General features: G+C 37.1%; 1 long non-coding RNA gene across 4 annotated transcripts in view; it reads left to right on the plus strand.

Annotated features, from left to right (window-relative positions):
* LOC119771861 overlaps positions 1–13,281 on the plus strand; it is an 88,349-nt gene that overhangs the window by 49,769 nt on the left and 25,299 nt on the right. For 2 of the 4 annotated variants that reach the window (XR_005279192.1, XR_005279191.1), the window contains exons 2-4: positions 7,049–7,183; positions 7,710–8,010; positions 12,771–12,917. This is a non-coding gene — a long non-coding RNA (uncharacterized LOC119771861). The remainder of the gene's footprint in view (positions 1–7,048; positions 7,184–7,709; positions 8,011–12,770; positions 12,918–13,281) is intronic. The other 2 variants (XR_005279193.1, XR_005279194.1) reach the window with 2 other exon arrangements.

A 13,281-nucleotide genomic window follows, 5' to 3' on the forward strand; every position in this document is an offset into this window, starting at 1 on the left:
AGATAATGTAATTGTTGTATTTAATTTGTAAATAAAGCTCCCAGAGCCTTTATCAAGAGAACAGGCCCAGATTTATCTTGTTTTAGGTTCAGTGTGGACTTTCTCATGTAACTGATATTTTGGGGCACCATGTTGTCTGCTGATGGTTCTGCTTCTATTCCTGAACAAATTCTCAGTCATCCCAGTCATGGAAATCACTTAACAGGCTTAAATCAGAGGAAAACTGACTTTCTCTCAACTTTTTACTTTAAAAAAAAAATGTTTTACTGAAAGCATGGTTGCTTCCGGCTTAAGTTGTTTAGTGGTTCTGCTTTTATTGGTTCAGCCACCATCAAGGACATGTTATAGCAGGGGTAACCAATTAAAAATCAGCACGGTCCGAATAAAGAACATCATCAACCAGTAAAGGTCCAGAGACATTTTTAATGATCTGTTACTTTAAACAGAATTTAACACTGAAATGAAATGACGTGTTTATGCATTCATGTTATACCTTCCATTTTTAAATAAAAGAATATAAAAAAGTATATTAAATTTTTCCATTTTAAAATCTAAAGTTTTTTTGAAGTAGAGAAAAACAATCTTTCAGTTTGGTTTATGGACAATTTCTTGATTCACATATTTTATAAAACACCTGAACTGACGATTTGTTATTCGTCTTTCTTTTTATGTCTTAATAAGAACAGTGGGCTTTAGGCCGGGTTTAAGGCTTTAAACCTGGGTTTGAATGGAGACAAAGCCATTCTCAAGCACATATCAAGGTGCTCATTTGTGAGGTTGGATCCATATTTATTTTTGATTCTGTTCATGGTAGAGAATCCTACTTCACAGCAGTAGGTTGAGCAAAACATACCCTAAATGTTCCGGCTCCGCTCCAGTCTGGCCAGGTCAAGATCCGCTATTGCAATCACACCAAACAGGAAAAAGAACGGCGAGAAGATCCGGTTTGTCTAATTGCTCTCCTCGAACTCCGAGGATAAGTCGGAGTGCAGTGATACAGGAGGAACAGCGGAGGCTGTAGGCTTTGATTTGTCCAGACGGTCTGGGGCGCAGCCGGGAGGAGAGGTGATGGAGGATGTGGGATTTCAGGGCAACAGGAGAAGCGGCGCAAGTGACGTTTATATACTGTCATCAGACAACATGTGGTAATTTATAAATGTTTTAAATCAGGTTGGGTGCAGATTACCCAGCAGGTAATCCCTCTGTGTTAGAGCCTTGAAAGTCTCTGTGGTAAAAAGATTTACAGAGATGTGGATTTAATATTTCAGCAGAACTTACCATCACCAGCCGAAATTACCAATACCTGCTTTGGTAATCATGGTATCCTGGTGTTTCATGGCCAGCAACCTTAACTGGCCAAACTACCAACAGTAATCTATGGGAGGGGTTCAAGAGGAGGATACAATGAAACCAACCATGCAGAGGAGTGCACAAGGCTATCAAAGGTTAATGCATCCCCACTCAACTGGTTAGATCTTCATGGCTAGGCTTGATTCCTAAAATAACATTAATGTTGGAATCAATGTTATAGCTTTACACTATAGTGTTCATTTTAATGAGAATTTACTCTTTTTCTAATTAGTAAAATCCTAATCTTGATTTAATTTTCTTATTTACTTTAATTCATGTGTCATACTTTTTATATCAATAGTGAGAAATCCAAATATTAAAATCATCCTCTTTTATTTTACAGTTATATTGGTGGTATTAGTATTTTTTTTTCAAACTGCTTTTTTTCTTCTTTTATTCAGCAGACATATTCCCTTTGCCATCTAGCTTGTAATTTATAGTATTACCATACCACTTGGCACAAAGTGATAAAATAAGTTTATTTAATCTCCTGTTTGACACATAGTTGATGCGAGTCAGGAGACTAAATTAGCAGTAGAGATAAATCAAAAGTCTGCCTCACCAACCCAATGGGCTAACAAGCTATAATAAGCGAGCAACATTATAATTTAAAACATTTGTGTAAATATCAATGTGAAAAAAAGCACAATCAATAGACCTGGAACAATAAACAGAAGGATATTGACTGCTGAAGCCCAAAATACCAAAGAGCTTCTATTTATTATGCATTCACTGATGTGTAATAACGTTCTCAGCTATAAATAAGGTTAGAGCTTGAAAGTGATCATTCTGTGTGCGTTGGTCATCTGTTCTGTTAGCTATAACTTAAGATCTCACTTGGTTATTAATGCGATTGTGATTCCTGCACATGAATTGGGAACATTTTAAATGTGTTGAACTATGAAGGGGAAAAAGTTTGTGCTTAAAGCTGTGATGCACTTACCATGAGTATAAATAGGACTGTGTACGCGCATAGTAGAAACTCCTCTGCTTGTGAAAAAGTTGGTTTATTGAATTTCATAAAACTCATGAACTTGCCATAAATATATGTCACAGAGACCTGCTAATATTAGGCAGTAATTTGCATCTCACAGGCTCGCTGAAAACCAGATATATCGAAGATTCTAATGTTAAGAAAATACTAATATATGCAGTTTCTCTTTATTATATATATACTCCCTTTAACCGATCTCATAAGACAACAAAGGAAAAATTGTTTCAATTTGTAATTAAACTTTTTTTTGTTGTGCTTTGCAAAACAATTTAACATCCCAATATCCATTTAAGTCCCGCCATATAAAAAAGGTCATATTTTACCTTCATTTCAAGTCATAGCCTCGGATGAAAATGATTGAATTTATAAATATCTATTCAGAGTGGCTTAGATTAGCATACATTCCATCAAAATATTTTAAATTACATCTGTATCACAGCATAACCCTTTAAGGGTCATTACTCATGCCTGAGGTTACATGTCCTGTGCTTTGTCGTATCTAAGACTAGGACATCTTCTCAGGATCTAATATGATTACAATCGACTGACTGCAAAATAACTTTGTACACTGATTCTAGATTAAAAGCATCACCAGTACTTGTTGGACTGTTTTCAGTGGTTTATTAAATGGATCACAAGCCACCACTTGTTCCTACTCATTCCTCATATCCCCAGTGGTTTGATGTTATTCTGCTCAGAGTAAATGTATATGATGAATAAGTTTTGGTTAGATAAATTACAGAGAGTAATGAAATGTTACTTCAATTTAAGTGGCATTATTCTGTGTTACTGCTTAGGATTTCTGTAGACCAAGAATATGTATTAATATATACAGACTTTTGAAACATAATGAAAGAAAGGTTTTCAAATATTTTTAGAACGTATGTCTTGTGGACTAAAATAAACTATGTGAATTTTTGCAAGCACACCTTTATTTCTTGTGAGCAAATGACTACAAAGAGCACCTAAAATATGAGATGCCATAAGTAGAGCTTCCAGTTTTCCACACTCAACCAACAGATCCTGCCTGAACAGGTTAATGAATTAATTCTGACAATCTGTAGGCAAAAATAAACAAATTCAGGCTCAAATAAAAGAAATAACCATTGTTCTGCTGAGGTTGCATTGCTTTGCAACAGGCCAGTCATTAATTGGAGACAGTCAATTAATCACAGCTGGTACAGATGGCTGCATCTATTGATCTTGTCCTGGTGCTTATTTTTCATCCCTAAATGACACCGATTGCCAGATTTGACCAGCATGTGTAATGGACAGTAAAGAACCAATGACCTGAGTGTCAGTCTTGTCGCTGATCAGGATCTCGTCCCCCTCCCCCTTTAAATAGCATCTTTACCATTTAGCTTGGAAAGGTTTAGACTGCCCTTAGAGCACAGCAGCGAAACAGTGCGCTCTTGTGCTCAGATGACCTTTTCTGTTTAAAGCTTAATCTCTGACAAATGCTTGCTTTAATTAGCCTGATACCCCCTGCCTGGACCACCATCCTGCGAAGCCCTTCCCTCTCCCACACACATAACCCCACCTGCCTCAGTGTGTTCACTGCCCTGAATCTCCAGCTCAGTTTGACTTTAGAGGATTTTTCAAATGGCCAGACATCATCATTGCCTGAAATCTAAGGAGGTCAGATTTAAAACAAGAGATACGACCGCGGCTCTCAAACACACCTGTTAAAATTTCATATTTCAAAAATGAATGACAAACATTTTTCTTCTTTAATGTTTGATATATCCTATACAATTTAAATCTGTCAAAGAGAAAATGAGAAATAATGCTGAATAGAAAAGTTTCATTTTGCATACACTTTATGTATGCAAAATTAAAATAAATGTTGTCTAAGACTAAGTCTCTAAGACTAAGAGTGAAATAGACTGGCCTTATAAATTGTTCAGAATCTTCTTTTACTAACCATCTAGTTCTATCTGAAGAAAACTAAGCCCACAGCATGACGCCGCCACCAGCATATTTTATTGGGAGTAATGATAACATTCATTTTTGCGACGCTCATTGTGATTTTTGAATTTTGGTCAAAGTTTGAGAGTTTTTTAATGATGATACATTATTCCACACCGCTTTATGGAATTTCAATCAAGGCCGGATGTTTCCTTAATAGGGCAGAGCCTCTATCCTTATACAGTTTACCACAGACTTCTTAACAATCCAGGGGAACACAAACACCAGACATTATATTGACATTGGTTTTTAGGCTAATTCTAGTCAGTCCGTCACAGTCTTGATTTCGTCCAGAAATAATTGTTGATGATTGTTTGGTTGGTCTGATTCTGTCCCACTTTAGTCCAATAGTAGACGCACACTCGGTGGGAACCAGTGCTAACCAGAAAGCCTTTCACTGTTACTAAAGGGCACCTGTCAGCCTAATTGACCAGTTCCTTGTATCCATTTGCAACAATTTGTAAGACTGTTCTGGCTTTAACAATGTCACAGCTCTTATCTTTGATCTCTCTTTAAGCTATGGCTTCAGGGAAAAGAAGACGATAATAATAATTGAAGAAGCATATATATATATATATATATATATCAATATATATATATATATCAATATATATATATATATATATATATATATATATATATATATATATATATATATATATATATATATATATGGCATATGTGTGTTTTTTTGGCATATGTGTGTTTTTTTGGCTTAAGAAATAAAATGTTTATGCCAATGAGGCATAAATAAATCTCATTATTTAAACTCACAGAAATGTCAGGTTTCAGCAGGGGTGTTCACATTTAAACCAGCAACCGTAGATTGTTTAAAACAACCAAAAATAAAGTCAGATTAAATTAACGCTGTATTCCAGTGACAAGATCTGAGAAACAGGATCTCAAGAGCTGCATGTAAATATGATACATTGCATGGTTTAGGATGCCATGTAAAAGGAAGCTCTCTATTGATTGGCTGTAATTCAGACAGGGGGTGTGAATAAGTTTTTGTGCAAAATACCTGTAACTTTGTCAAAGTAAAAAATAATAATAATTAAGTCTAATTTAACAGCTAATAAAAATAACCCATAATCACAAATTCTACCAGATACAAGTTCCTGAACTTCGGCAACAGTGTTGCTAAAATTCAAATCTCCCAAAGGCTGCTGCTTTACTCGGATCCAGCAGCAGATCTTGCATTTTTTTCCTCACTGCAGAATTGCAAACAGAAGTAAAAGAGATGCATGGCTACAAATCCCTGTTTTATTGGAAAGGAGCCTAATTATTAGGATGTAAGTCAAGCTGTGACTTGAGGGGCTGACTCCTCCTCGATGCAGGCCTTGCTTTATATTTATCCCCTTCTCTGCAGCTACAGCAGCAATGCCACCATCACCAGCAGCAGAGCGTGGCGCTTTTATTACATTGCCCACAGGCAGGTTCAGCCCTGTCACATTCAAACACAAATTCGCACACACATGGCCGGGGCACGCTCACACGAATTCACAAAGCCCGAAGGACCAGCAGCTAGTTGAGTCCCCTCCACAGCAGTTAGCAGAGTTACCCCACATCCCAGTGCTGCCACACATGGACCCTTGGGACGGGGGGGGGGAGTGAGTATTATGGTAATACTAGAGCCTGCTGCTCCCTTCCCCTCTCTTGCAGTGCAGCTGGGAAGGACCATCATTACAAGTATTGTAGCAATCTGTTTAAAAGAGACACATTGGAAGGTTTGGGTGACAGAGAGAGGATGAGTGCTGCATACATAGATCACATAAAAATGATTAAAATGTGTGTAAGGGGACCTGGAACAAAATGCAAAACTTGCTATGAACACCTTATATCAAATCCACTGTCAAAATGGCCTGTTGTAAATCACTATTTTCCCCTTTTTTACTTTTTTTATTTTATTAAAGGTTTCTTGCGCTGAGCTGGTCATATCTCAAGACTGGGGGGCCTGTGGCACATAAGGAATAAATAGGACATAAAGTACTTGAATCTCTAATGCCTCATATAGCTTTACCAATCTGTGCTATAGTCTCACAAGCTAGAAATCCATTAGAAAAAGACAAATTACATAGTGTTACAGTTGTGCTGCAGCACTACTTTTTTTCAAATCCTCCCAAATTTATTAAAATACTATTCATTTTGGTATTTTTTTATCACAGATAAGTGCAAATAAAATCGGTAGAAAGAGTTTTTGGCTGTAGATGAAAGCTGCATTGTGAACGAAAACCTCTCAGAGCTCAAAGGAATAGCACAGTTTTGTTTTAACATCATATATGGCCTCAGATTCAATACAACACATCACCAAATTCCACTACCGTTTTCAGATGTAGGATTAGACCTTCAGCACCATTGTCAATCTCTCACTGTCAGATTAAGGAGCTCGTAGTCATCCCTTTACTTGTCATGTTTCAGAGCAAATGAAAGGACTGTGAGTCAGAATCTTTCTCACCCTCAATCATCGTCACAATCATTTTTAGCAAAAAGCGATATCTATCACCCCCCCAGTTCTATTTTCAGATCATCTTTAAACAGGAAGATCAACTGATAAAGCACTGTCACATAGCATGTACTGAGGTGAAGGGTTGTTAAATATTCTGAGGGCGAACTATTAAAAATGCATATTATCTCATTATTCCTGCTGCTGATTAATGGAAAGTATATGTGCTGCAAAGAAAATTGATTTATTCTTTTTTTCCCCTTCCTTTTCTTTCTCTTTGCATGACCTAACAGGGCATGTGAAGAGGAAAGGAGGGCAGGAGGAGAGGGGTCTTTCTGAAAACTGCATCAGTGCATTATTGCCTCTGAAATCTGAGATCTTATTGGATCTGAAGGGCAGTATGAGGCAGCATCAACCCCTGTTTTAAGGTGAGGATAAAAGGCTAGTGCATAATTGGTTGTCTGTTAGAAATGTTTGTGAGTGTGAAATGTAAAATATGCTTGTTTCTTTATTGTAAAAACAAAAAAAAAAACACACTCCAAGGTTCGGTAAAATATTGTTGGACCAAGACTTTAGTCACCCGCCCCCAGCTTCTGTACCACAGACGCTTACGCATACACACTCACACGCACCGGGAGGCCTTATTAATTATTTGTACCCACTTGACTTCATATTGTGCTTCCAGTGGCTTGGTCAAAGATTATAATTACCACATCCCTGTTTGTACCATTTTCCATCTCCTGTGCTTTTAGTGCAGTATTACTTCTCTTGTCCCTCACTCCCTCTCTTCCTCCCTCTCTCCCCGTATACACAAGACCAAAAGTGCAGGCACATCATTTATTGATAAGACAAAAAGAATGTAATGAAATTATCAATGTTCTTGAATTAATTATGAACATGATTAAGAAAGCTAAAATCTCAGGAGCCAGTCTCTCATTACCCATTCACTCTTAGGGATTGCTTTCATTCAGGGAAGGAGAGGCGAAAAACCCTTCTAGCAGAGCCCAGTCCGGCTCAGCTCCTCTCCTGGTGTGCCCGTCCGCCTCGTCTCTGCAGTGGCCGGATGACCGGTCCTCTCGGGCTGACATGCCGACAGCCAGACCGATGGCTGTCCTGCACCAACGCTGGTGGACCATGATGCAGGAAGGAGCAGCCTAGTGGCCTCTGACATTTGCTGTGGAGATGAGAGGATCTTGTTCTGCAGCTGTGATCAAACTACAGGGTCTTGACCTGCCAATTAAGGGAAACAGTCAAGGTAAGTGAGACTTGTCACATTTTTTTAAAGACCAAAACACACATTTAAAAAAAAAAAAATTCTTTTAGCTTCTGTCTGTTGTATTTATTCAATCAAAAATATTTTCTCTCTTATAGTTTTTTTTCTGTAAGTTTCTTGTGCTTTTCTTACACAAGAAAAAAAAAATCAACATTACTGATAAAAAATACTTCTGTCAGTTTGTACCACCATTCATACTATTAGGTAAATGATTTATTATCACTGAGTATTATCACTGAGACAATATGTGTTTAGTTATTAATCTCTTTACAAATGTAAAATATCACATTAGAAAAAAATTATCTATATATATAATATTTTTTTTTTTTCTTATGGTTGTCTAGTTTGATTGTATGAATTTAAAATGAATATTGGATGCTGTGTAATTAATTTTATGAAAAAAATAATTCATTGCAAAAACATTTTGGATCAATTTTGAAAGATTTGATGAACCGAAAAAATATTTTCCTATTAACAGTTGTTTACATTTGAATTTTAAGCAAAGTGACCTTTTATCAGTGTCATGATTCTGAAAATGGCTCAATGATTTTAGGGGCATGGATTTATATTCTGCACGAGTCTTGGGTTGAGTCTAGCTCCTTGTTCTCTCAGTCACATGGAAGAGTATGTTGGACAATACTCCCAAAAGTATCCAGAGTTTGAAACAAAGTCCCATCTCTTTTCTGTTCACACTGTTTCTGCTGAGAACTCTCTGGCTTTCTCTACACGTACACACTGTCTAACACATCCCTGAATACAAACAAAGAGAAGTAGAGACAGAAAGATGAATCTCTGTGTCATTTCACCTATGGTGCTAAAAGAAAGTAAATTTGCTCAAACCTGCAATATGCTGCCTTAACCTGCTGATCAGCCATGATATTTCTAACTAAAATAATGTTTTTATGTGCAATTTAAAATCTAGTATTTTTTTTCCATATTTTCCTAAATTCTTCTTTAGTATCTAAAAAATAAAAGAGCAACAATAAAGTTTAAAAAAATTCTCAGGGGTTAATGGCAATCCTCCTTGTCCTAGAGATTGATCCGAGTATTGGATCGCACATAAAGCTGCAGTTACTGGATATTACCCTCCTGCTATCAGCCTGCAGTGATGGCCTGGATAAGAAGTGCTTACCAAAGAGGATGCTCCTTCAGGGCAGATACGGTTTCCCAGCCCTCTGGGAACAACAACCACATGCCTGCTGCTTGCTCAGGAACTTTCTAAGATCATCGAGTAAATCCAGGGGCCTTATCAAGTTACTGGCCTACTGAACTGCTCAAAAATGTTTATACCTCTTTAGATTTTAAGCTGTGGGGAGAACAGGCAGCAATTAAACAGTCCCTGTGTCTCATAGATAAGGGTACTGATCGTTTAGCTCAGGTTTTATGCCAGATGAAATGGATAGATCTCAGATTAAGTCCTTGTGAGAATGCAGTCTCATAGCATTTAATGTTTTGGGGTTTAGAAAGTTAACTTTTTATGTTTGTAATTTATTGTCATTGCTCAAGCGGCTTTAGAGGAATGCTCCATGGTGCTATACGCAGAACCAGCCTCCTCTCTATTCCCTGTTGTGGTTTTCCTTCAAAATTTAGCTGGGATTAGCTGAATCCAGGCCAGGCTGGGCAGATCCATACATGAGCATCTGCTTCATGTCTCTCTGTAGTATTACCCATGAAGCACCTGGCTCATGACACACAGCAGCAGCTCCAGCCCAGATGGTAGCTAAGCAGGCTAATTATTTCAACACAAAACTCTGATGTCCCACACCAGCTCTGCAGGGGCACCTTGGCATGCTTGCTATTTCTGGGCCTAAATGTACTGGAGAGGATATCTGCCATGAAACTATAAAGATGTCAAGTGGGTAATCATGAGCATGTACAGGCCTTAGTTAAGCACTTGACATCCAGATGTATATTTGGTTATTTGTGTCCCCCTATTAAGAAACAAACAGAATGGTATGACAGTCTGTTGTTTAGTTCTATTACTCACTGATACAGAACTTGCAACTGCAGAGGTTCCCATCAACCCATGCTGGAAATATTTACTTTAGATTTACTTTACTTAACTCTTCTTTTGCCAAAAAAAAAATTGAACATTTAGGCACTTTGCAGCCTTTAATTTCTGTGTATTTTACTTGGGACTTCATGCAGTTTAAGACGCAATAATGATGAATTGGAGGAGAAGTGAAACATCGCTTTAAACACGTGAGCAAAGTAGACCTAGAAAGTGTGGTTTGGCTTAAATGAATAGTATTGCCACTTGAGGCAATGCTATGTACTGTTGTAACGTCTTTTACTACCATTATTATTACCCCTGGTCTGTTTTTCTACCAAGTTAGCACATCTAGAAATCTTTTTCCTTTGCTTATTCATTTTGAAAGCATATTGAAATTTAGATTTAGAACACCTACTGACTTATTTTTTTAACCTGGCCATGGATTCTCAATTGAACTTTAACAAAAATCGTCATCTACATAATACTTTGATCTAAACCACATGGATTTCTAAAGTATGTGTTATCTTTTTTGTTGACTTGTCTTATTGTGACATTGTTAGTACGTTCAGGTGCCATCTTTAACATGATTCCTTCCTATAGATTTGCCTGTATTTAGTTTCATCTATTGTTTCTTCCACTCAACTATGACCAGCTTCCCGTGTTCAGACTGAAGTACAGTGTTAAGTTTCTACATAACATAGCGTTTTGCATGTAGTCCACATTACCCCATCTTACCTGAGCAACAGAATCTCCAGATATCACATGTGGTAACTGGCAGTTTTTTTAACAATGGCTCTCATCCAGTTACTATTCCACAAAGGTCTGCTTTTTTGTAGTGCATGTAGGAACTGATATGTTAATAAACTCTCCCACCTGAGCTGTGGATCTCTGCAGCTGCCCAAGGGTTACCAGGGGCCTCTTAGCTGCCTTTTGATTAGTAAGCTGCATTCCTTCCCTGACTTGTCAGTTCAGGTCGACAGCCCTCGCTTAGCAGGTTAATCATTTGTGTCATTCTGCATTACTGTTGTTCAATCTACAGCATTTTCCCTCTCTTTAGTGTTCCTTGTTCTTTATATTGTTGTTTGTCCTCTAATGTTTGCTAACAAACCCCTGAGGCCTTCAAAGTGCTGCCGGGTTTATATTGAGATTAAACTACACAGTGCTGAATCTACTCAGTAATTGTGTTACTTCTTTTTTCTGTCCTGTTTTGCCAATATAGCTCTTTGACTTCAAAACACAGTTGGTTGATAAGTATGTATTTTATGACCACCAAGGTACAGATGATGGAATATGAAAAGGAGACTATTTTTGATTTTTCATTTGTAAAAATATTAATAATATCTATAAAACACAGTTATGTATTTTTTTTCCTTCGGTTTCGTTATATTTACTTTGTGTTGGTTCTTTGGCTTGCTTGCTTTCTTTCTTTCTTTCTTTCTTTCTTTCTTTTCCTGCTGATCAACATTGTACACAGGGTAAGTGGTGGCTATAAGTTATCTGCCATCTGCCAGAAATGTAATCCAAGTTGCTTATATTGTTGAGAACATTCTGTCTGTCCCCTTATGATAGTTCATTTTGTGCTCTATGGCATTTTCCAATCACATGATAACCTTAAACTTCTTCAGGTGTGGTTCAAGTCAGGCTCTGACCAGAATTATGCCCAGTAGTCTAATAACAACACATGGATCACATCTTTATCTGACATCAGAAGCTGCAAGTTTCTCACTGCACCCTCTCTTAGGTTGGTGATGAAGTGTGGTCATTAGGGCCCATCTCCTGCATCCACCACCACATCACAAGAAGAATTGCTTGTACTTGATAAAGCTGGCACATAAGGGAAAGAGGTGCAGCGCCCACAGCGATAACCTACTGACTCCAGCATTAAAGACTCCACCACTGGGAGAAGGGATATATAGTGATCTATTGGCTCCTATTAGAGAAACTTATTATTTGCTCTAGCCTGTTTGTGTTTTATTTCTGTAGCTCTGTGTGCTGGCATGAAGAATATACCTCTGTTAAGAATGTACAAACATCTCTTCAGAGAATATCTAACAATATGCTTTTAAAATGAATTTGAAACCTATTAAGCTTACATTTTTTTAAAGTTTTTTTTGTTTAACATGTAGATTTGAATCTCATTAGGAGATCTACGTCTATAAAAACATACCTTAGTGAATCATCTAACTTATAAACTTTTAGTGAATTAATGTATTTAAATATTTAATATCATAATTTATTGGAATGAATTAATATTATAATCATCACTTAAAATAACTAAAAGATGAATCATTTCGTCCCCAGTGAACCATTTTTATTGCATATTTAAAGAAGCAGTCATATTCTGTATGTTTCCTGGAATAAAAACATTTATTCAACTGTCAAATATATTATATTTAATAAATGGACAACATCCAGAGCTAATAATTATTGTGATAGAGTCATAGCTTATTTGAACCACACGAGAGGAATCAGAATAATTGCATTATTATTCTTAATGATTAACTAGTTGGTCAGTTGGTTAAGTTAAAAAATTAGTTTTTTTGTTGTGTAATTATAAGTTCTAGTACCATAAGTCAGACTAAGGAGACAATGGTTTGAGAGGAGGAATTAAAAGCTTCACAAAACAGCTTTTGGTTAATCAGCTTCCAGAACATCAGGAATAGAACAGAAGAAGATAATACATCTTATTTTGGTAGTACAGACTAGCTTTTTCTTGTCTATGGACTAACTTGCAGTTCTGCTTCCTCAGTTCCTTTCTTGCCTGGGCGGACAGTGAGCTTCGCCTCCAGCATCGTTTCTGTCTGTCAAGATGTCTCTCCAAAAACCACAAACTGATCTGGTTTCTCCTAGTGCTCTGCTTGGGGATGTCTAGGCAACCATCAGCTTGGATGAGAAGGTTAGTGATCGAAGGGAAAAGCAAGACGGAAATTAGAAAGAATTTCGCAGAAATTCCTAAAACCACACACACACACCTATCCCCCTCAAAAAGAGAAAGAATTACTTTACAGACTTATCGCAAATGACTGACTAGTGGATCAATGTTTCTTTCTGGTTCTGTGTTAATCATCCTGTCTTTAGGTTTCAGAACTCTGCTGCCTCAGGAACTTTTCACTTCTTGGCTAAAAACATTTTTAGACTCAATACGCAAATCACAAATGTTCTTTTAAATCATGTCCTTCAAGTAGAGCCTTACAAGCAACACACAACTTGATCAAATTCAAACTCACTTTTGGAGTTTAGCAAATTTGTGACTAGTTAAT

This window comes from Cyprinodon tularosa, unplaced genomic scaffold (assembly GCF_016077235.1).
Source record: "Cyprinodon tularosa strain WSP-4 unplaced genomic scaffold, ASM1607723v1 ctg691, whole genome shotgun sequence".
Classification (NCBI taxonomy): Eukaryota; Metazoa; Chordata; class Actinopteri; order Cyprinodontiformes; family Cyprinodontidae; genus Cyprinodon; species Cyprinodon tularosa.